The sequence below is a fragment of the Triticum urartu genome, chromosome 2, assembly GCF_003073215.2.
Source record: "Triticum urartu cultivar G1812 chromosome 2, Tu2.1, whole genome shotgun sequence".
Classification (NCBI taxonomy): domain Eukaryota; kingdom Viridiplantae; phylum Streptophyta; class Magnoliopsida; order Poales; family Poaceae; genus Triticum; species Triticum urartu.
This window is the reverse complement of record NC_053023.1, coordinates 485,257,512-485,279,612: the sequence shown is the minus strand read 5'-3', so window position 1 is coordinate 485,279,612 and position 22,101 is coordinate 485,257,512. Positions and strand designations below refer to the sequence as shown.

The 22,101-nt window shown below is 45.1% G+C and overlaps 1 non-coding gene across 1 annotated transcript; it reads right to left on the bottom strand.

Moving 5' to 3' along the window:
• Positions 1–18,841: 18,841 nt before the first annotated feature.
• TRNAT-GGU lies at positions 18,842–18,913 on the bottom strand. Its single transcript has one exon. It is a non-coding gene; the product is annotated as a tRNA-Thr (tRNA).
• Positions 18,914–22,101: the final 3,188 nt, after the last annotated feature.

The following is a 22,101-nucleotide window of genomic DNA, read 5'->3' as shown; positions in this document are numbered from 1 at the left end:
CATATCACGAAACCGTACTATAATAAATGTTATGCTACTATGTGTCATGCAGGACAGTATAAATAAAGTACTACATATGATACTAGCTACTCTATGATACTATGCATTACAGCAAGTACACAATAGAGTGACATAAGACTAGCCACAATGGGTAGTAACATAGAATGTTACTAGTCTATGTTACGTCAAGCGAGGAGAAAAGACTAGTTTGCAACATTGGCTTAAATGACCATTAGTTTCTATCTTGGTACCTGTAATATGGTTTTGTGGCCTCGTATACAAAATGGAGGAAGTACTATAGTAAGACTATACCCACAGTGGGAGTAACATAGGTTGTAACATCACACATATCCACTTTCCTCCATTTCTTCATTTATTGCTTGCCACATCATCTATTTTATCTAGATATGTGTGATGTTACTACCTATGTTACTCCCACTGTGGGTAGTCTGGCTATAAGGAATAGAACAATATATATGTGCTTATTAGTTGGAGGAAAGTGAAGAGAAGCGGGCTCTTGGTTAGTAGAGCTAGCTGCAACACGAGACCCAAGACACTTTGTGAGGATGTAAGGTGGGCCAACTATTGATAAACTAGAACATATATAAAACTTATTATTGTACATGCCTGCTAAGAGGTTGGCTGTATATGACATGGCAACTTCTTATAGCCGACCCTTGGCTGTATTATTAACCATGCTCTTAGTGAGGTAGCTAGTATATCATAGACGACTAGCTAGTATCAGACTAGCCACAGTGGGAGTAACTTCGGCAGTAACTCCGACTCCAACTCACCAAACTTGCTTATGTGGCAATAAGTTAATAAGGAGAGAGATAGTTTCAGTAACTTAGCTAGCTACCGTAGCATCACATGTCCCAATGCAATATGAGTCTGTAACCTAAGAAATGAAGCTTTGCATGACACTACACTTTGTTACTACCCACTATGAAGGTAGTAACATATACAGTCTAGGGATATGTATATGTTAGTAGTGTACTACTCTCCATTGTGGCTAGTCTCATACTCCCTCCTTTCCGGTTTAGGCTGGTTGTAATGGTATTATCATTAGCGGTATCATGCATGCCAACTAGACTTTCTGGATGATGTGGCACACAAGAGAGGATGTGGTATCATATCATGATATCGTGTCATATTAAATGTTGTACTACTATTTTGTGTGATGCATGACAATTAGTAAGGCAACCTAAGATGTTAACTTATGATACTATGCATTACGGAAGTAGTATCCTAGCTACACTATCATATATATGCATGATACTACTAGTATATATATCTATATGATACTGCCCATTACAACCAGCCTTATACTCCCTCCTTTCCGGTTTATAGGGCTTATCTCAAAATTTTAGTGTTTTTCCATTCTATAAGGATCAATTTGGTTGTTTCCCATCACATGTTCAGATTCCAAGGTGCATTAAATCATTGCACACAAGAATTAAGAGAAAATTGACAATGCATGTACTTTACGCATGCATGCATTGCAATTAATGCATTCATAAATATAATTTTTTGAGGAAACAAGATCATTAATTAGGTGCTTTTGCAAACTACAAAAAGTATTCCACCACTCACCATTTACGTTGGTTGGTGAGATTTTTGAATTGAGCCCTATAAACCGGAAAGGAGGGAGTAGGGCTCAATTCAAAAATCTCACCAACCAAGGTAGATGGTGAGTGGTGAATACTTTTGTAGTTTTCAAAACACCCAACAATTAATGCTTTTGTTTTCCTCAAAAATTTATGTTCTCCAATGTATTAATTGCAATACATGCATGCATATATAAAGTACATGCATTGGTCAACTTTATATTAATACTTGCATGCAATGATTTAATGCACCGTGGAATCTGGACATGTGATGGGGAACAACCAAATTGAGCCTTATAAAATGGAAAAACAAAAAATTTGAGATAAGCCTATAAACCGGAAAGGAGGGAGCATATATGCATGGTACTAGTATATGATCGGCAATACCTCCGTAATGCGCGCATGCATAGTATCATAAGTTAGTATCTTAGGTTCCTTATTAATTACCATGCATGACACAAAGTAGTAGAAAATTGGAGGCGAAACGATGAACTCATGTTTTCATTCAAACAAAAATATGATGTTAGGTAATGTAAATGTTTTCAAAGAGCACACAGTTCACTCACAAAAGTTGTGTGTCCACTAAACCGTGGCCGATGCACCCCCCACCACCACCACCCCTCTGCCACGCGTGCGATCTGAGTCGTACGTTCTGATTGGCCAGAAACCAAACCCCACGGATCATACGTCTGCACCGTTGGATTCTCCTTGATCGAACGGCAATCCTCATCCCTTTCGACACCACATGTACATGTTTTCAAATAGCCCCTCCCCAAAAAATGTTTTCAAATAGCACACGGTTCACACACGAAAGCCGTGTGCACACCAACCCGTGGCCGATGCCCCCCCTCGCTGCGCGCGCGATCTGAGTCGTGCGTTCTGATTGGCCAGAACCCAAACCCCACGGATCGTACGTCTGCATTGTTGGGTGCTCCCAGATCGAACGGCAATCCTCATCCCATTCGACATGAAATGCAGTCCGGCTAGGAATTGATTTATATGCCAACATGCATAGTAAATGCCAAAAAATGTCTTACATATAGCACACGAGACCTGAAATGCGCCAGCAAATTAAACCCGTGGTAAAATTGTGATTGGTTTATGTGCGAAAAATTTAGAGGCGAAACGATGAACTCATGTCTTCATTTCAAAATTAGTACGTCTTCATTTCAAACAAAATTATTCTGTTTGTGCACACGAGCGCTTAGAGGCAACCGTTTGCATAGGCCTTTCCGTGCGCGCGGTGACCGGTGATATTTTCACCCTTTTCACCTAGGCCGCCAACACCCCCCCCCCCCCACCGTCTGCCCACGTTTCACTCAACTAGTCCGCCCAATCTCCTTCGCCAGCTCCCCCTCCCCCATATCCACAGCAGAACCCTCTCCGACGCTGCCGTGCTCACCCCGGCCGTGTGCCCGCTCTTCGGCGTCAAGCCTACCTCCACTGCCGTTCCCAACACGCGGCGGCCCGCGCCTCGCCGTCTTCGTTTGCTCGCCAGCCACCCTCGAGCATATCAATGCAGTAACCCTCGCCTATCCTGCAGTCCGGCCGTGTTTGCATTAAGAAGCCTGTTAGTTACTACTCTCCATCACGGTGAGGCACATTTCCTTGCAATCCCTCTTTCAATTTAGTTTCGTATGTCCCTAAATTGGCTGTAAAATAATGGAGAGCATATATATATTCATTATCTACCTTCCTTACTACATATAAGTTGTATTTGTTCCAATAAGTTACTGCCTATTTACAGATCGCGGGCGCCCGAGTCACACAAACTTAACAAATTAGTTGTACATTTTCTAAATTATTTCATGGCATGTTTAGAAAGCTTGATACCAAGTTGTTAGTTTTATGCTTATCCTCCTTTCCTGAGTTTCTCATGTGTTCTCTGTAGATGTTGAATAGCAGCGACAGCACTCATTCAGGCCATGTATCTTCATCTGATTCGGACAACCCCAGGTCTTTAGCAAATTGTGAGGGATCAAGTAGTCTTGAACGGGATAGAGCTGCAGCAATTACCCTTCCGGTCAGTACATGGAGGAACGCTCCAAGGAAGCCCACACACCATCCTAAAGGTGTATATGAAGTTACCGAGATTGATTTAAGGTCCTGGGCTCCAACTAAACCAGATAAAGCACGCATGAGGTTCAGGAGTGTGTGTGGATTTGTTGGCAGGGCAAGGCTCAACATTAATCTACCGGGGTTTCGGAAGGTTGACACAGAAACACAGCGAAGGATAGTCCGGGAGATCATGGATCACTTCAACGTTCCAGAGCAGTGGAGAATGCAGGTGGAACACGCTGCACTGAAGAAGGCTAGGGATGCTTGGAGAAATTGGAAGCACATGTTGTACAAGAAGTACTTGAGTGAAGGCAAGGACCCAATCCCCGCATACCCCCAAATTACAAAGGAATTCAAAAGGGTCAGGGCAACTCCAGATTTTTCTGTGAAGAGTTTCAAGCAATCAGAACTTCAGAAGAAGAACATACACCCCCACCGTATGGGTGTGGCAGGATACTACGGCATGAAACTGATATGGGAACAGGAGGACAAAGAAGCAGTAGCGGCGGGTGGGAATCCGACCTTTAGTGAAATCAGGGGCGAACGTGCCAGAAACTACTTGTGGGCACGTGCAAAGAGGCGTGATGACGGAACTTATTACTTTGAAAACTCACTTGACGCCAAACTATATAAAGTGATGGTAGAGGCTTCCAAGATCCCTAGAAGGTTCTACAGGAACTCAGGGCCATGTGACATTATGTCCATTGCTCTGGAGACAAAAGAGCCCCCTAGTCGTGCAAGGGGTATAGGTGTTAATGTCCTACACAAGAGGGCTTTCACACTCAGCAAAGAAGAGAGGCTCAACATGAAAAAAGCGAGGAGCGAAATGAAGCAGAATGCATTGTTTGAAAAGTTGAAGAAGGAGATTTATCCGGATGTTTGAAAGGATGTTGAGGAGTCAATGATGATGCAGAAGACTCTAACACTGACATATAGCCAGCGGATGGGGGGAGGCGGGCATGGATGATGCTGCTTATTGCGCGACAACACTACACAAGAGTAGCTATGCATCAGCTGACCCTAGCGACACTGAGACTGCAGCTGCTCGTGATGATGCTATATCTGAACTATCTGGAATGAAAGACATACTGAAGGGTGTGCTTACACATTATGAAGGTACATTAAAATGTGCAACAGCCTGGGTTTGCCCACCCTTCTTGGAAGATGGCCTCTTCTTGGACAATCTGCCATTGAAGCCGGGCTGTGTGAAGTGCTACGTGACTGAAGTAAAGCCTGGATTCAATGAATTTTCCCTGAAGAATGTCCTAGGAGACTTCAATGAGCAAAGGACCTTGGGAGAAACACTGTTACATCACATCCAGTGGCCACGAAAGGAAATAGAGTTCATCGATGAGATTCCTGAAGCCCCGCCAAGAGCAACCATTGTTGCCCTCAACCGGTGACGCTCTCCTTGCCACAGCAGCTCTCGCGGGCTGATGCATCAACCTGTGATCAGCCAGCCCGACTTTGTGGCGTACATGCCACGTCATCCTCCGCCCCGAAGCAGCCAGTGGCAAGGCCAACAACTGTTGATGACGCACCAACGGTTCAGATGCCGGCCGCTGAAGCAGCGGGGGGAGACCCACCTGCAACACATGCTCAGCAGACCAACCTGGTGGAATAGACTGCTAAGCAGTCTGATGCTTCGGAACCGCCTGCTAAGCAGTCTGTAGGTCTAGAATTGACTGCTCATCAGTCCGTCGGTCCGCAGGCGCGTGATCAGCATACCAATGCGTCAGCACTTCCAGCTCAGCAAACCAACGCGTTGGCATGGCCTCCTCAGCACACCGACAAGTTGGCACCACCTGCGTAGAAACCCAACATAGCTTCAACGCATGGTCAGCAGTCCGATGTCTCTGCTCCTACAGCCCAGTAGTCCGTCATAGCAGCACCGCCAGCTCAGCGGTCCGGCATAGATAAACCATCTGCTAAGAAGTCCATCCAAGCTTCACCGTCTGCTCGGCAGTCTACCTTGCAAGCAACCAGATGTTCTGCCAAAAATGCTTCAAGTACCAATAAGGAAGTGGCCAAAAAGGCTACAACCACGACCACGAGGATGGGCGGCGGGAGAGTGAAGAGGAAAGAGAATGATTGCCTCTTATTTAAAGCACTCATCGCCTAGAACCAAATTAACAGCAGCTTGTTTGAATCAGGGAGTAATATTATTTCTGACGCCATGGATGATGAAGTAGAATTGTTGCTTGTTAAAAGGAAAGCAGACGTACTTGAAGCACACAATTACGTCCATGGCCAGCCATTTCTTGTTGGTGAATACTTTGATGAGTGTAGCTCCAGTTGCCGTGAGTTACATGAATATTGCATGGATCAAATGTCAGCAGGTTATCATGCTTTGCTAGTCCACTACAATAGAGATCATTTCCGACACGATGCTGGTTCCATCAATGTGAGTTTCGAGGACTTACATCTCTTCTTCAATTTCAACATGCTTGATGCCACTGTTGTTAGATGCCTGATTTTGTAAGTACTTAACAAACTCTGATCAACTTCTCCATACAAAGCTATAAATGATAAACAGCTAACTGCATTTATTTCTCTCAGGGGATTAAACATGCGGAGAAGAATAAGGGAGAGTGTGTATTTCATAGATCTTGCATTAGCAAATGGGACAGCATTAGATGGTAAGGACCGACGGAACTGGGCCGTTAACACGGTCCTCCGTATCTTTGAAAACACGTCCCATGCACAATCATTTCGCTGGCCATATCATGGATGGGAAGTCAAGTAAACAACCAGGAATACACTGATTGTCTTTCAGATTTTGACATCATTCGTAAGTTCATGTCTTTCTTAATATGTAGCAATCACTGGATATTGGTATTCATTGTTCCAAACAATAACACAGTTTACTACATCGATTCTCTCAGAGAGTCAACAAATGCTCAGGATCTGACGCATGTTCAGCAATTCTTGGATAGGTATTGAATTCTATAATGTTGAAATTAATTTGCATTCATATTTGGTTCAATAATTGATGTTGTCAAAATTCATCATCATTTGCAGCGTGCTCACATTGTGGAAAACTAAACCAGGGAACCTGTTCAAGACGGAACAACTCGTGCAGCACGAGATCGTCTCTCCGGTAACACATCGAAATCCGTTATTTTCGGAAAATTTATCCAATAGTCTGCAAATACCTTTCCTTACGCTAGTCAAATGTTCAAGCTTCTAAATAAACCTCTTTCTATTTTTTCCAAAGAAAAAATAATACATCTAACACGGGTTAGGTTGTTCCTAACAGGACAAATACATGACTAATTTTGTACAAAAAAATTAGTGTCCTCAGCAAAAAGCAGGGACAAACCTTTGTTGATACTATGTTTGCAAACACATGATCTCCATCTGCAAATCTGTTGATAGCTGTGACGATCCTTGCAAATTAGTACCAGTAAGTCTATCTTAATTAATATTTTCTACTCCACTCATATGGCACATTCTGATCTTAAAAATACTGCAGCTCATCTTAAAACCGAGGACCCCTCAACCGCTCATGGCTGGTGAATTGCTGATGGTTCGGAGATTTATCAGCGACTTCTTTCTGGATCACTACATCAATCCCACTGGTGATAATGAAGATTTCAGCATGCCTTCTCCTGAAACATTGAGTAAGAGTTAGCCGCTAAACATATAACACATGGATCCATTGTTTTCCATCTGATGAGGTCATACACTATGGTTAATTATGTAATGCATATATGTGTGGACAAATCATTGGAATTTAGCTACCATATGTTCAATTGCAATTGTTATCTGATGAATGTTCTTCCTGTGGACACTATTTGTTCAATTGAATATTGTGGCAAATTTTCTTTTTGCGTGCCGATTCAAAATGGGATTTTTTTATTTATTCAATTAAATATTGTGGTGAATTTGCTTTTTGCGTGCCGGTTCGAAATGGGATATTTTTTTAACCTGGCAATTGCTCCGCACACGGTTCAACTAAATGAGTGTGTGCGATCCACATCGGAAAGCATACGTCAATCATAGCGGACCGTCAGCGATGCAGAGCAGATCACAAACGATTTGCAGCGCTACTACATGTGTGTGGGTTCTCCGGAACCATTTGTGATATCGCATTATCGCACACGAGAACTGGGAGTAAACCGTGCCCAATGCAAAATACAATCCCAGTCATAATTTTTTCAGGAAACGCGTGGGATCCCAAACGAAAAGCACACGTCACTCTTGCGGCAACCGTCGGTGATACCTAACAAATCATAAACGGTCTGTAGCACTTGAATGTGTGCGAAGGGGCTCCTGGACCGTTTGTGATAAAACATTATCGCAGACGGTAATTATTGGAAAACGTGTGCGATGTAGTCTAGCATGGCAGACGGGTTACGCAGAAAACTCGTGTGCGATAGGGCACAAATCGCACACAGTTCATATGTTGACCCGTGTGCCTTACATACTGTTTCCCAAACGGTTCGTTACGACAGACCCTATGGTTTCACTTCGTTATTAGAAACGCTTAATCACCGATACCACATGTGTGGAAGAATTTAGTGTATGCTGCATCACACACGATTACATTTTGGAAGGCCTCTGGATCACTGCTCCATATCCCCGACGGTTTCTGGGTCATGTGGGAAGGACCCCTATCGCCCACACTCACTTGGCGACGGTTCCAAATGCCGTCGCGGAAAGGGGTTAAAACCCATTTGTTTAGGACCGACGACGCACCAGTGTGCGGTGTAAAACCCTACTCCTGCTTTGTGGTGGATTGGCCTCACGAGGGGCTGGGGATGAACTAGTACAGTGGATGAACAGCCTCACGGGGGCTATGGTGGTGAGGGTGGAAAGGATTCGATCTGCCTCTATGGTGGTGGCTAACCTATATTTATAGTGGCCTTGGTCCTCTTCCCTCGAAAACTTAGGCGGGAAGGGATCCCACAACGGCCAATTTGAAAGGGGACAAGTAGTACATCTAATTCTGATGAAAGGTGGTCTTCGCCTCAGCGGTGGGCTCGGTGATGACATCTGTCCTGCCGAGCTCGTGGTCTTGGTCTTGTAGCACCAGAATGGAAACCTTTGGGAGATTCCTCGGGAACCTGGGCTCGTCCTTGCTCCCTTAGCACCGAAAGGAAAACTGTCTCCTCTGCGCCTGCTGGCGCTCGCCTAGCCGTGGTTCTCACGGCTCACATCATCGCAGCGTCATGAGGCTGGGTACCTTCATAGAAATCTTGCTCTCGGGAGGTTGCCTATGGAGGACGCTCCCTCTGGAGGTCTTGGTGTCGCCCGCTTCACGAGGCTAGGGCCCTTGCGTGGGTCTTGTATTAGCGGCCTTGCAGATTGGTTGTACCAGGCCGTCGAGGGAGCCACACCATGGGCCGCAGGCACGCAAGTCTGTGTACCCTGGTTCCCAGAACGCCAACAACGCCGCACCAGGCTTGCCAGGCCTGGAGACACATCATGGACAAAGGCACGCATCGGTGTTGCCAGCACCGACCATGCGTAGACGAGGGACCTACACGAGTTGTACGCCATGTCGAGGAGTCAAAGGGGCCAACAGAGAAGGAGACTCGACGACGATTGTGCGCCAATCGGTGTGGGAAGGTGACGGCGACGCTGGCGATGAGATGGTGCTGGACGAAGACGAAGGGGGTGGACGGGTGGCAGTGGCTATGGGGTTAGCAGCGACGGAGTCTAGTTTAGGAGCGCGGCGGCGGTGCTCGAATTAGGCGAGGAACCCGACAGTGTGACGAAGACCGGCACGGACGGTGGCGCTCCCGCACCAACGGAGGCGGCGTGGCGCATACCAAGGGAAGTCAACGCGCGAGGACGGCAGACTGGACTGCATGGGCCGAGGTACTACGGTCTGAAGGGGTTACGTTGCGGTGGCAGGCAGGTCATGGCGACAGTGAGAAGACCTCGGGGCGGCGGTGTGGACCGCGGACCGCGGTGCTCTGGCACGAAGGGGCGGTGTAGCGGCGGAGCGCGGTGTTGGGGAACGCAGTATTTCAAAAAATTACCTACGATCACACAAGATCTATCTAGGAGATGCATAGCAACGAGAGGGGGGAGCATCTTCATACCCTTGAAGATCGCAAAGCGGAAGTGTTTATCAACGTGGTTGATGTAGTCGTACACCTTCACGACCCGTCCTGATCAAGTACCGAACGTACTGCACCTCCATGTTCAGAACACGTTCAGCTCGATGACGTCCTTGCCTTCTTGATCTAGCAAGACGGGCGAAGTAGTAGATGAGTTCCGGCAGCACGACGGCGTGGTGACGGTGTTGGTGAAGAACAATCTCCGTAGGGCTTCGCCTAAGCACTACGAAAACTATGACGGAGGATAAACTAGAGGGGACTTGGGTTTCCGGCACACGACTTGGTGTTTCTTGATGTCTCTTTGGTGCTAGCCCTGCCCTTCTATTTATATGTCGAGCCCTAGGGTCAAAACTTGGAGCAAAAGCCTCCTCAAAGTCGGTTTTGCCCGAAAGGCAAGAGTCCCACACGGACTCTAGGACCAAACGCCACAATCCTTGGCGTCTGGCCCAGGGCCAGACGCCAGGGTCTCCGACGTTTGGCCCCCTGGCCTCCGCAAAACTCCTTTTGCACCGACCTAAAGCCTCATGGGCTTCACCCCTTGGCTGAACCATATCATCCTATATATCAATCTCTACCTCCAAACCATTTTGGAGCTCCTCGTCAAGTCCGTGATCTCATCCGGGACTCCGAACAACATTCGGTCACCAACATACATAACTCATATAATATTATATCGTCAACGAACGTTAAGCGTGCGGACCCTATGGGTTCGAGAACTATGTAGACATGACCGAGACATCTCTCCGGTCAATAACCAATAGCAGAACCTGGATGCCCACATTGGCTCCTACATATTCTACGAAGATCTTTTATCGGTCGAACCGCATAACAACATATGGTGTTCCCTTTGTCATCGGTATGTTACTTGCCCAAGATTCGATCGTCGGTATCTCAATACCTAGTTCAATATCGTTACCGACAAGTCTCTTTACTCGTTCCGTAATGCATCATCCTGCAACTAACTCATTAGTCACATTTCTTGAAAGGCTCATAGTGATGTGCATTACCGAGAGGGCCCAGAGATACCTCTCCGATAGACGGAGTGACAAATCCTAATCTCGACCTATGCCAACTCAACAAACACCATCGGAGGCACCTATAGAGCATCTTTATAATCACTCAGTTATGTTGTGACGTTTGATAGCACACAAGGTGTTCCTCCGGTATTCGGGAGTTTCATAATCTCATAGTCAGAGGAACATGTATATGTTTTGGGGATCGTAGCAGAAATTCAAAATTTTCTATGCATCACCAAGATCAATCTATGGAGTAATCTAGCAACGAGGGGAAGGAGAGTGCATCTACATACCCTTGTAGATCGCTTAGCGGAAGCGTTCAAGTGAACAGGGTTGACGGAGTCGTACTCGTCGTGATCCAAATCACCGATGATCCTAGTGCCGACCGGACGTCACCTCCGCGTTCAACACACATGCAGCCCGGTGACGTCTCCCATGCCTTGATCCAGCAAGGAGAGAGGGAGAGGTTGGGGAAGACTCCGTCCAGCAGCAGCACGACGGCGTGGTGGTGGTGGAGGAGCGTGGTACTCCAGCAGGGCTTCGCCAAGCACCGCAAGAGACGAGGAGGGAGAGGGGTAGGGCTGCGCCAAGAAGGAGATGTTCTCGTGTGTATGGCAGCCCAAAACCCCACTATATATAGGGGAAAGGGAGGGGCTGTGCCCCCACCTAGGTTTCCACCCCTAGGGGTGGCGGCCAGCCCTAGATCCCATCTAGGGGGCGGCCAAGGGGGGAGAGAGGGGGGGCGCACCACTAGGTGGGCCTTAGGCCCATCTGAGCCTAGGGTTTCCCCTTTTTCCCTTCTCTCTTCGCCTTGGGCCCTGGTGGGGGGCGCACCAGCCCACCTGGGGCTGGTCCCCTCTCACACTTGGCCCACGCAGCCCTCTGGGGCAGGTAGCCCCACTTGGTGGACCCCCGGGACCCTCCCGGTGGTCCCGGTACGTTACCGATAGCACCCGAAACTTTTCCGGTGACCAAAACAGGACTTCCCATATATAAATCTTTACCTCCGGACCATTCCGGAACTCCTCGTGATGTCTGGGATCTCATCCGGGACTCTGAACAACATTCGGTAACCACGTATATCTATTCCCTATAACCCTAGCGTCATCGAACCTTAAGTGTGTAGACCCTATGGGTTCGGGAACCATGCAGACATGACCGAGACACCTCTCCGGCCAATAACCAACAGCGGGATCTGGATACCCATGTTGGCTCCCACATGTTCCACGATGATCTCATCGGATGAACCACGATGTCGAGGATTCAATCAATCCCGTATTCAATTCCCTTTGTCTAGCGGTATTATACTTGCCCGAGATTCGATCGTCGGTATCCGATACCTTGTTCAATCTCGTTACCGGAAAGTCTCTTTACTCGTTCCGTAACACATCATCCCGTAATCAAATCCTTGGTCACATTGCGCATATGATGATGTCCTACCGAGTGGGCCCAGAGATACCTCTCCGTCACACGGAGTGACAAATCCCAGTCTCGATTCGTGCCAACCCAACAGACACTTTCGGAGATACCCGTAGTGTACCTTTATAGCCACCCAGTTACGTTGTGACGTTTGGCACACCCAAAGCATTCCTACGGTATCCGGGAGTTGCACAATCTCATGGTCTAAGGAAATGATACTTGACATTAGAAAAGCTTTAGCGTACGAACTACACGATCTTTGTGCTAGGCTTAGGATTGGGTCTTGTCCATCACATGATTCTCCTAATAATGATGTGATCCCGTTATCAACGACATCCAATGTCCATGGTCAGGAAACCTAACCATCATTGATCAACGAGCTAGTCAACTAGAGGCTTACTAGGGACATGGTGTTGTCTATGTATCCACACATGTATCTGAGTCCTATCAATACAATTCTAGCAATGGATAATAAACGATTATCATGAACAAGGAATAAATAACCAATTTATTATTGCCTCTAGGGCATATTTCCAACAGTCTCCCACTTGCACTAGAGTCAATAATCTAGTTCACATCGCCATGTGATTAACATTCACAGGTCACATCTCCATGTGACCAACATCCAAAGAGTTTACTAGAGTTTAATAATCTAGTTCACATCACTATGTGATTAACACTCAATGAGTTCTGGGTTTGATCATGTTACTTGCGAGAGAGGTTGTAGTCTACGAGTCTGTCACATTCAGATCCGTATGTACTTTGCAAATCTCTATGCTATATTTGGAGCCATTTCAAATAAAGGTTCTACTTGGAGCTATTCTAAATTGTTTCTCCATTATATGTATCCGGTATCTCTACTCAGAGCTATCCGGATAGGTGTTAAGCTTGCATCGACGTAACTCTTTACGTCGAACTCTTTATCACCTCCATAACCGAGAAACATATCCTTATTCCTCTAAGGATAATTTTGACCGCTATCTGGTGATCTACTCCTAGATCACCTTTGTACCCTCTTGCCAGACATGTGGCAAGGCACACATCAGGTGCGGTACTCAGCATGGCATACTGTATAGAGCCTATGACAAAAGCATAGGGGACGACCTTCGTCCTTCCTCTTTCTTCTGCCGTGGTCGAGCTTTAAGTCTTAACTTCATACCTTACAACTCAGGCAAGAACTCCTTCTTTGGCTGATCCATCTTGAACACCTTCAAGATCATGTCAAGGTATGTGCTCATTTGAAAGTGCCATTAAGTGTTTTTTAACTATCCTTATAGATCTTGATGCTCAATGTTCAAGTAGCTTAATCCAGGTTTTCCATTGAAAAACACCTTTCAAATAACCCTATATGCTTTCCAGAAATTCTACATCATTTCGGATCAACAATATGTCATCCACATATACTTATCAGAAATGTTGTAGTGCTCCCACTCACTTTATTGTAAATACAAGTTTCTAACAAACTTTGTATAAACCCATAAACTTTGATTACTCCATCAAAGTATATATTCCGACTCCAAGATGCTTGCTCTAGTCCATGGAAGGATCGCTAGAGCTAGCATACCTTTTAGCATCCTTAGGATCGACAAAACCTTTCTGATTGTATCACATACAACCTTTCCTTACGAAAACTGGTAAGGAAACTTGTTTTGACATCCATCTGCCAGATTTCATAAATGCAGCTTATGCTAACATGATTCCGACGGACTTAAGCATCGCTACGGGTGAGAAAATCTCATCGTAGTCAACTGCTTGAACTTGTGAAAAACTCTTCGCCAAAAGTCGAGTTTCATAGACGATGACATTTCCGTCCACGTCCGTCTTCTTCTTAAAATCCACATGTACCTAACAGCCTTACGACCATCAAGTAGTTCTTCAAAAGTCTACACTTTGTTTTCATACATGGATCCTCTCTCGGATTTTATGGCCTCGAGCCAATTTTCGGAATCCGGGCCCACCATCGCTTCTCCATAGCTCATAGGTTCATCTTTGTCCAACAACGTGACCTTTAAGACAGGGTTACCACTTAGAAGTTGTACACACCCTTGTCAACCCATGAGGTTCGATAGTAACTTGATCTAAAGCTCCATGATCATCATCATTAGCTTTCTCTTCAACTGAGGCAGGTGCCACAGAAACATTTTTCCAGTGCTGCGCTACTCTCTGGTTGAAGTAAAGGTTCAACAACCTTATCAAGTTCTCTTCCTCCCACTCAATTCTTTCGAGAGAAACTTTTCCTCGAGAAAGGACCCGATTCGAGAAACAATCCCTATTGCTTTCGGATCTGAGACAGGAGGTATACCCAACTGTTTTGGGTGTCCTATGAAGATGCATTTATCCGCTTTGGGTTTGAGCTTATCAGCCTGAAACTTTTCACATAAGCGTCGCAGCCCCAAACTTTTAAGAAATGACAGCTTAGGTTTCTCTAAACCATAGTTCATACGGTGTCATCTCATTGGAATTACGTGGTGCCCTATTTAAAGTGAATGTGGTTGTCTCTAATTCCTAACCCATAAACTATCATGGTAATTCGATAAGAGACATCATGGTATGCATCATATCCAATAGGGTGCAGTTATGATGTTCGGACACACCATCACACTATGGTGTTCCAGGCTGTATTACTTGTGAAACAATTTCCACAATGTCTTAATTCTGTGCCAAACTCATAATTCAGATATTCATCTCTATGATCATATCATAGATATTTTATCCTCTTGTCACGATGATCTTCAACTTCACCCTGAAATTACTTGAACCTTTCAATAATTCAGACTCGTGATTCATCAAGTAAATATACTCAGCATCTGCTCAAATCATCTGTGAAGTAAGAATATAACGATATCCACTACATGCCTCATCACTCATTGGACTGCACACATCAAGATGTATTACTTCCAACAAGTTGCTTTCTTGTTCCATCTTACTGAAAACGAGGCCTTTCAGTCATCTTGCTCATGTGGTATGATTTGCATGTCTCAAGTGATTCAAAATCAAGAGACTCCAAAGATCCATCAACATGGAGCTTCTTCATGCGTTTTATACCATTGTGACTAAAATTGCAGTGCCACAAGTATGTGGTACTATCATTACTATCTTATATCTTTTGGCATGAACATGTGTATCACTACGATCGGGATTCAATAAACCATTCATTTTAGGTGTAAGACCATTGAAGGTATTATTCAAATAAACAGAGTAACCATTATTCTCCTTAAATGAATAACCGCATTGCGATGAACATAATCTAATCATGTCCATGCTCAACACAAACACCAAATAACAATTATTTAGGTTTAACACCAACCCCGATGGTAGACGGAGCATGCTATGTTTGATCACATCAACCTTGGAAACTCTTCCAACACCTATCGTCGTCTCACCTTTGGCTAGTCTCCGTTTATTCTGTAGCCTTTTATTTCGAGTTACTAACACTTAGCAACCGAACCGGTATCTAATACCCTGCTGCTACTAGGAGTACTAGTAAAGTACACATTTAATATATGTCCAATACATGCTTCTGTCAACCTTGTCAGCCTTCTCATCTACCAAGTATCTAGGGTGGTTCTGCTTTAGTGACCGTTCCCCTTATTACAGAAGCACTTAGTCTCGGGCTTGGGTTCATCTTTGGGTTTCTTCACTAGAGCAGCAACTGATTTGTTGTTTCATGAAGTATCCCTTTCTTGCCCTTGCCCTTCTCGAAACTAGTGGTTTTACTAACCATCAACAATTGATGCTCCCTTTTGATTTCTACTTTCGCGGTGTCGCGAATAGCTCAAGGATCATATCTATCCCTGATATGTTATAGTTCATCACGAAGCTCCAGTAGCTTGGTGATAGTGACTTTGGAGAACCATCACTATCTCATCTGGAAGATTAACTCCCACTCGATTCAAGCGATTGTTGTACTCATACAATCTGAGCACATGCTCAATGATTGAGCTTTTCTTCTTAGTTTGCAGGCTTAAGAAACTTGTCAAAGGTCTCATACCTCTTGACGTGGGCACTAACCTGAAATCCCAATTTCAGTCCTTGGAACATCTCATATGTTCTGCGATGTTTCAAAAACATCTTTGGTGCCTCAATTCTAAACCATTTAGCTTTACGCACTGAACTATCATGTAGTCATCAAAACATGTATGTCAGATGTTCGCAACATCCACAACCGACATTCGCGGTCAGCTCACTGAGCGGTGCATTAAGGACATAATCCTTCTGCGCAGCAATGAGGACAATCCTCTGTTTATGGATCCAGTCCTCATAATTGCTACTATCAACTTTCAACTAAATTTTCTCTAGGAACATATCTAAAATAGTAGAACTAAAGCGTGAGCTACGACATAATTTGCAAAGTCCTTTTGATTATGTTCATGATAATTGAGTTCATCTGATTATTTCATGAACTCCCACATAGATAGACATCCCTCTAGTCATCTAAGTGATACATGATCCGAATAGACTAGGCCGTGTCCGATCATCACGTGAGACGGACTAGTCATCATCGGTGAACATCTCATGTTGATCGCATCTTCTATACGACTCATGTTCGACCTTTCGGTCCTCCGTGTTCCGAGGCCATGTCTGTACATGCTAGGCTCGTTAAGTTAACCTAAGTGTTTCGCATGTGTTCCGAGGCCATGTCTGTGCATGCTAGGCTCGTCAACACCCGTTGTATTCGAACGTAAGAATCTATCACACCCGATCATCGCGTGGTGCTTCGAAACGACGAACCTTCGCAACGGTGCATAGTTAGGGAGAACACTTTTCTTGAAATTTTAGTGAGGGATCATATTATTTAAGCTACCGTCGTTCTAAGCAAATAAGATGTAAAAACATGATAAACATCGCATGCAATCAAATAGTGACATGATATGGCCATCATCACTTTGCTCCTTTTGATCTCCATCTTCGGGGCTCCATGATCATCATCGTCACCGGCATGACACCATGATCTCCATCATCATGATCTCCATCATCGTGTCTTCATGAAGTTGTCTCGCCAACTATTACTTCTACTACTACAGCTAACGGTTAGCAATAAAGTAAAGTAATTACATGACGTTTATGTTGACACGCAGGTCATAAATAAATTAAGACAACTCCTATGGCTCCTGCCGGTTGTCATACTCATCGACATGCAAGTCGTGATTCCTATTACAAGAACATGATCATCTCATACATCACATATATCATTCATCACATCCTTTGGCCACATCACATCACAAAACACTTGCTGCAAAAACAAGTTAGACGTCCTCTAATTATTGTTGCAAGTTTTTTACGTGGCTGCTATAGGTTGCTAGCAAGAACGTTTCTTACCTACGCCAAAACCACAACGTGAATTGCCAATTTCTATTTACCCTTCATAAGGACCCTGTTCATGGAATCCGATCCGACTAAAGTGGGAGAGACGGACACCCGCCAGCCACCTTATGCAACTAGTGCATGTTAGTCGGTGGAACCGGTCTCACGTAAGCGTACGTGTAAGGTTGGTCCGGGCCGCTTCATCCCACAATGCCGCCGAATCAAGATAAGACTAGTAACGGCAAGTAAATTGACAAAATCGACGCCCACAACTACTTTGTGTTCTACTCGTGCATAGAAACTACGCATAGACCTAGCTCATGATGCCACTGTTTTGGGGATCGTAGCAGAAATTCAAAATTTTCTACGCATCACCAAGATCAATCTGTGGAGTAATCTAGCAACGAGGGGAAGGAAGGTGCATCTACATACCCTTGTAGATCGCTAAGCGGAAGCGTTCAAGTGAACGGGGTTGACGGAGTCGTACTCGCCGTGATCCAAATCACCGATGATCCTAGTGTCGAACGGACGGCACCTCCGCGTTCAACACACATGCAGCCCGGTGACGTCTCCCATGCCTTGATCCAGCAAGGAGAGAGGGAGAGGTTGGGGAAGACTCCGTCCAGCAGCAGCACGACGACGTGGTGGTGGAGGAGGAGCGTGGTACTCCAGCAGGGCTTTGCCAAGCACCGCAAGAGACGAGGAGGGAGAGGGGTAGGGCTGCGCCAAGAAGGAGATGTTCTCATGTGTATGGCAGCCCAAAACCCCACTATATATAGGGGAAAGGGAGGGGCTGCGCCCCCACCTAGGTTTCCACCCCTAGGGGTGGCGGCCAGCCCTAGATCCCATCTAGGGGGGCGGCCAAGGGGGGAGAGAGGGGGGCGCACCACTAGGTGGGCCTTAGGCCCATCTGAGCCTAGGGTTTCCCCTTTTTCCCTTCTCTCTTCGCCTTGGGCCCTGGTGGGGGGTGCACCAGCCCACCTGGGGCTGGTCCCCTATCACACTTGGCCCACGCAACCCTCCGGGAAGGTAGCCCCACCTGGTGGACCCCCGGGACCCTCCCGGTGGTCCCGGTACGTTACCGATAGCACCCGAAATCACTAGACGATAGGGCCATATACAACCGCTCGTGATTATACTATAATCATAGTATGAGCAGTTTTTTGGAATTGTCAATATACTCGAAAAGTATAAATAGATCCAAAGCAAAGAGTTTTTCCAACTTTTCTGTTAAATTCTCTAAAAATATAGAGAAAGTTTCAAAAACAAAGAAAAAAAGTGAATCAATTTAGTAGAAAAGTACTCTATCAGATTCGAACCAACGACTTACGTCTTAGCACGAGATTACTCTACCACTAATTTTAAAAGCCCTTTATCGGATTTGAACCGATGACTTATGCCTTACCATGGCATTACTCTACCACTGAGTTAAAAGGGCTTTTTATCCGCAGTTTATTGTCTTAATTTTTATTCTTATTCTATATGAATATTATAGATTCTATTAATACGTAGATTGAAAGGTTATACATATAAGGAATGTAAGACAGATTGAATAAAGAAAAAGGAATGGGTGATTTGAATGCTAAACAAAGAGGGGATTTGTTCTTCTACTAGGGGGTCTAGGAGTAGTATTACTTACCAACCCCATTTATTCTGCCTTTTCGCTGGGATTAGTTCTTGTTTGTATATCCTTATTCTATTTTTTATTAAATTCCTACTTTGTAGCGACACATAATCTACAATGTAGCGGGTATAGTTTAGTGGTAAAAGTGTGATTCGTTCTATTAATAACTGAATTTGAAATGATATACTTAAGGCATCCTTAAGTTTTTTATTTTTATATTCCGATGAAAACTTTAGTTCTTATAAAGGATTAACCTGCTAAAGCACCAAACCATAGAGTACTTAGCACGGGTGCTACAGAGAGATATGTTTTTATATCCCGCATTGAAAATCCTCCTTCCTTGTTGGAATACATATATGATCATAAACTCTTGCCCAAAATTGTTATGCTATATATAAAATGTCCATTTCTTTTCTAAAAATAAAAAAAATGTTTTAAATAAAACATTTTTCTTTAGTGATATTAAATATTTTTATGCAAAAAGAAGTGCTTTAAAAAGAACCTCTGTCCCTTCATTTCCAAATTATTACAAATATCAATTAATGGAGCGTTTGGATTCTTGGAGTTATGGTTGCTGCGTGTATAAGAGCCGAAATAGGAGTGGGCCCTTCCATAGCATCGGGTAACCATACGTGAAGAGGGAATTGTGCGGATTTCGCAACTGCACCAAGGAATAATAAAAAAGCACACAAAGTAGTAAGTAAAGAGTTAATTCCATTATTAGGAATCCAGTTATTAGCTATTTTGAACAAATCCCTAAACTCTAAACTACCTGATATCCAAAAACAACCTAAAATTCCTAATAATAGACCAAAATCCTTTACAAATTTGGTTCTCTCTATGCCAACCCCCCTCTCTTTTTCGTAAGACTGAGGTATAGGTAGGGCTAAAAAAAGCAAAAAAAAGAGTCAAATCGCACCATCTCTATAATAAGTAAATGCCTTTTTTTCTCTTGGAGTATTTCGATCGATCGGTCATATAGGCCTGAGTCAGACATCAAATAGCTTCGATTTGCATTATCCGTAGGACACCTTATATGTATCAAAATCTTTCCGGTGACCAAAACAGGACTTCCCATATATAAATCTTTACCTCCGGACCATTCCGGAACTCCTCTTGATGTCCGGGATCTCATCCGGGACTCCGAACAACATTTGGTAACCACGTATATCTATTCCCTATAACCCTAGCGTCATCGAACCTTAAGTGTGTAGACCCTACGGGTTCGGGAACCATGCAGACATGACCGAGACACCTCTCTGGCCAATAACCAACAGCGGGATCTGGATACCCATGTTGGCTCCCACATGTTCCACGATGATCTCATCAGATGAACCACGATGTCGAGGATTCAATCAATCCCGTATTCAATTCCCTTTGTCTAGCGGTATTGTACTTGCCCGAGATTCGATCGTCGGTATCCGATACCTTGTTCAATCTCATTACCGGCAAGTCTCTTTACTCATTCCGTAACACATCATCCCGTGATCAACTCGTTGGTCACATTGCGCATATGATGATGTCCTACCGAGTGGGCCCAGAGATACCTCTCCGTCACACGGAGTGACAAATCCCAGTCTCGATTCGTGCCAACCCAACAGACACTTTCGGAGATACCCGTAGTGTACCTTTATAGCCACCCAGTTACGTTGTGACGTTTGGCACACCCAAAGCATTCCTACGGTATCCGGGAGTTCACAATCTCATGGTCTAAGGAAATGATACTTGACATTAGAAAAGCTTTAGCATACGAACTACACGATCTTTGTGCTAGTCTTAGGATTGGGTCTTGTCCATCACATGATTCTCCTAATGATGTGATCCCGTTATCAATGACATCCAATGTCCATGGTCAGGAAACCGTAACCATCAATTGATCAACGAGCTAGTCAACTAGAGGCTTACTAGGGACATGGTGTTGTCTATGTATCCACACATGTATCTGAGTTTCCTATCAATACAATTATAGCATGGATAATAAACGATTATCATGAACAAGGAAATAACCAATTTATTATTGCCTCTAGGGCATATTTCCAACAGTATAAGTCATGAAGAAAGCAGTAGCAATAAAACTGAACGATCATTATGCTAAGCTAATGGATGGGTCTTGTCCATCACATCATTCTCTAATGATGTGATCCCGTTCATCAAATGACACCACATGTCCATGGCTAGGAAACTTAACCATCTTTGATTAACGAGCTAGTCAAGTAGAGGCATACTAGAGACACTCTGTTTATCTATGTATTCACACATGGACTATGTTTCCGGTTAATACAATTCTAGCATGAATAATAAACATTTATCATGATATAAGGAAATATGAATAACAACTTTATTATTGCCTCTAGGGAATATTTCCTTCACACGGGTCGGTGCAGCCACGGGAACGGTCTCGGAAGGCGGTGGGGGCCGCGTGCTGCGGCCTTATAGCCCGAAGGGGCGGTGCAGCGGTGGTTCGCGGGTCGGGGTGGCCGCGGCGAGAACCACTGGTCGATGGCGATGGCCCAACGGGCGGCGGCAGAGTTAGCCGTCGGGAGAATCATGGGGCGGCAGCATGAACTGTGTATCGCAGCGCGACGGTCCGAAGGGGCGTCGGCGGGAGTGGCGCGCGGGCGGGGCAGCCAGCAGGATGACCTCGGGGCGGCAAAGCAACAATCCGAAGGGACAATGCGACGGCAACCTGTGGTTCGATTGGTGGTAGGCACGTGCTCGGGGACGACTTGGCGAAGACGGGCGACATTGTCGGTGATGTCCCGGGTGATGACGACAATGACGTATTGATAATGGAGACCACGCGGACGAGCGGCCGGCAGCGACGCACGAAGGCGCCCCTTGGGCGGCACGTCCAGCCTTGCGCGTGGTTGATGACTAATTGGCCGATGTTGGAGTAGAGGCGTGGGAGTCGACGGCGGCGATGGGCGACGCAAACCGATCTTAGATCGGATAATCAAAAATAAAAATGCCAATCAAGATGACCAGCGCGAGAGAAAAACTCG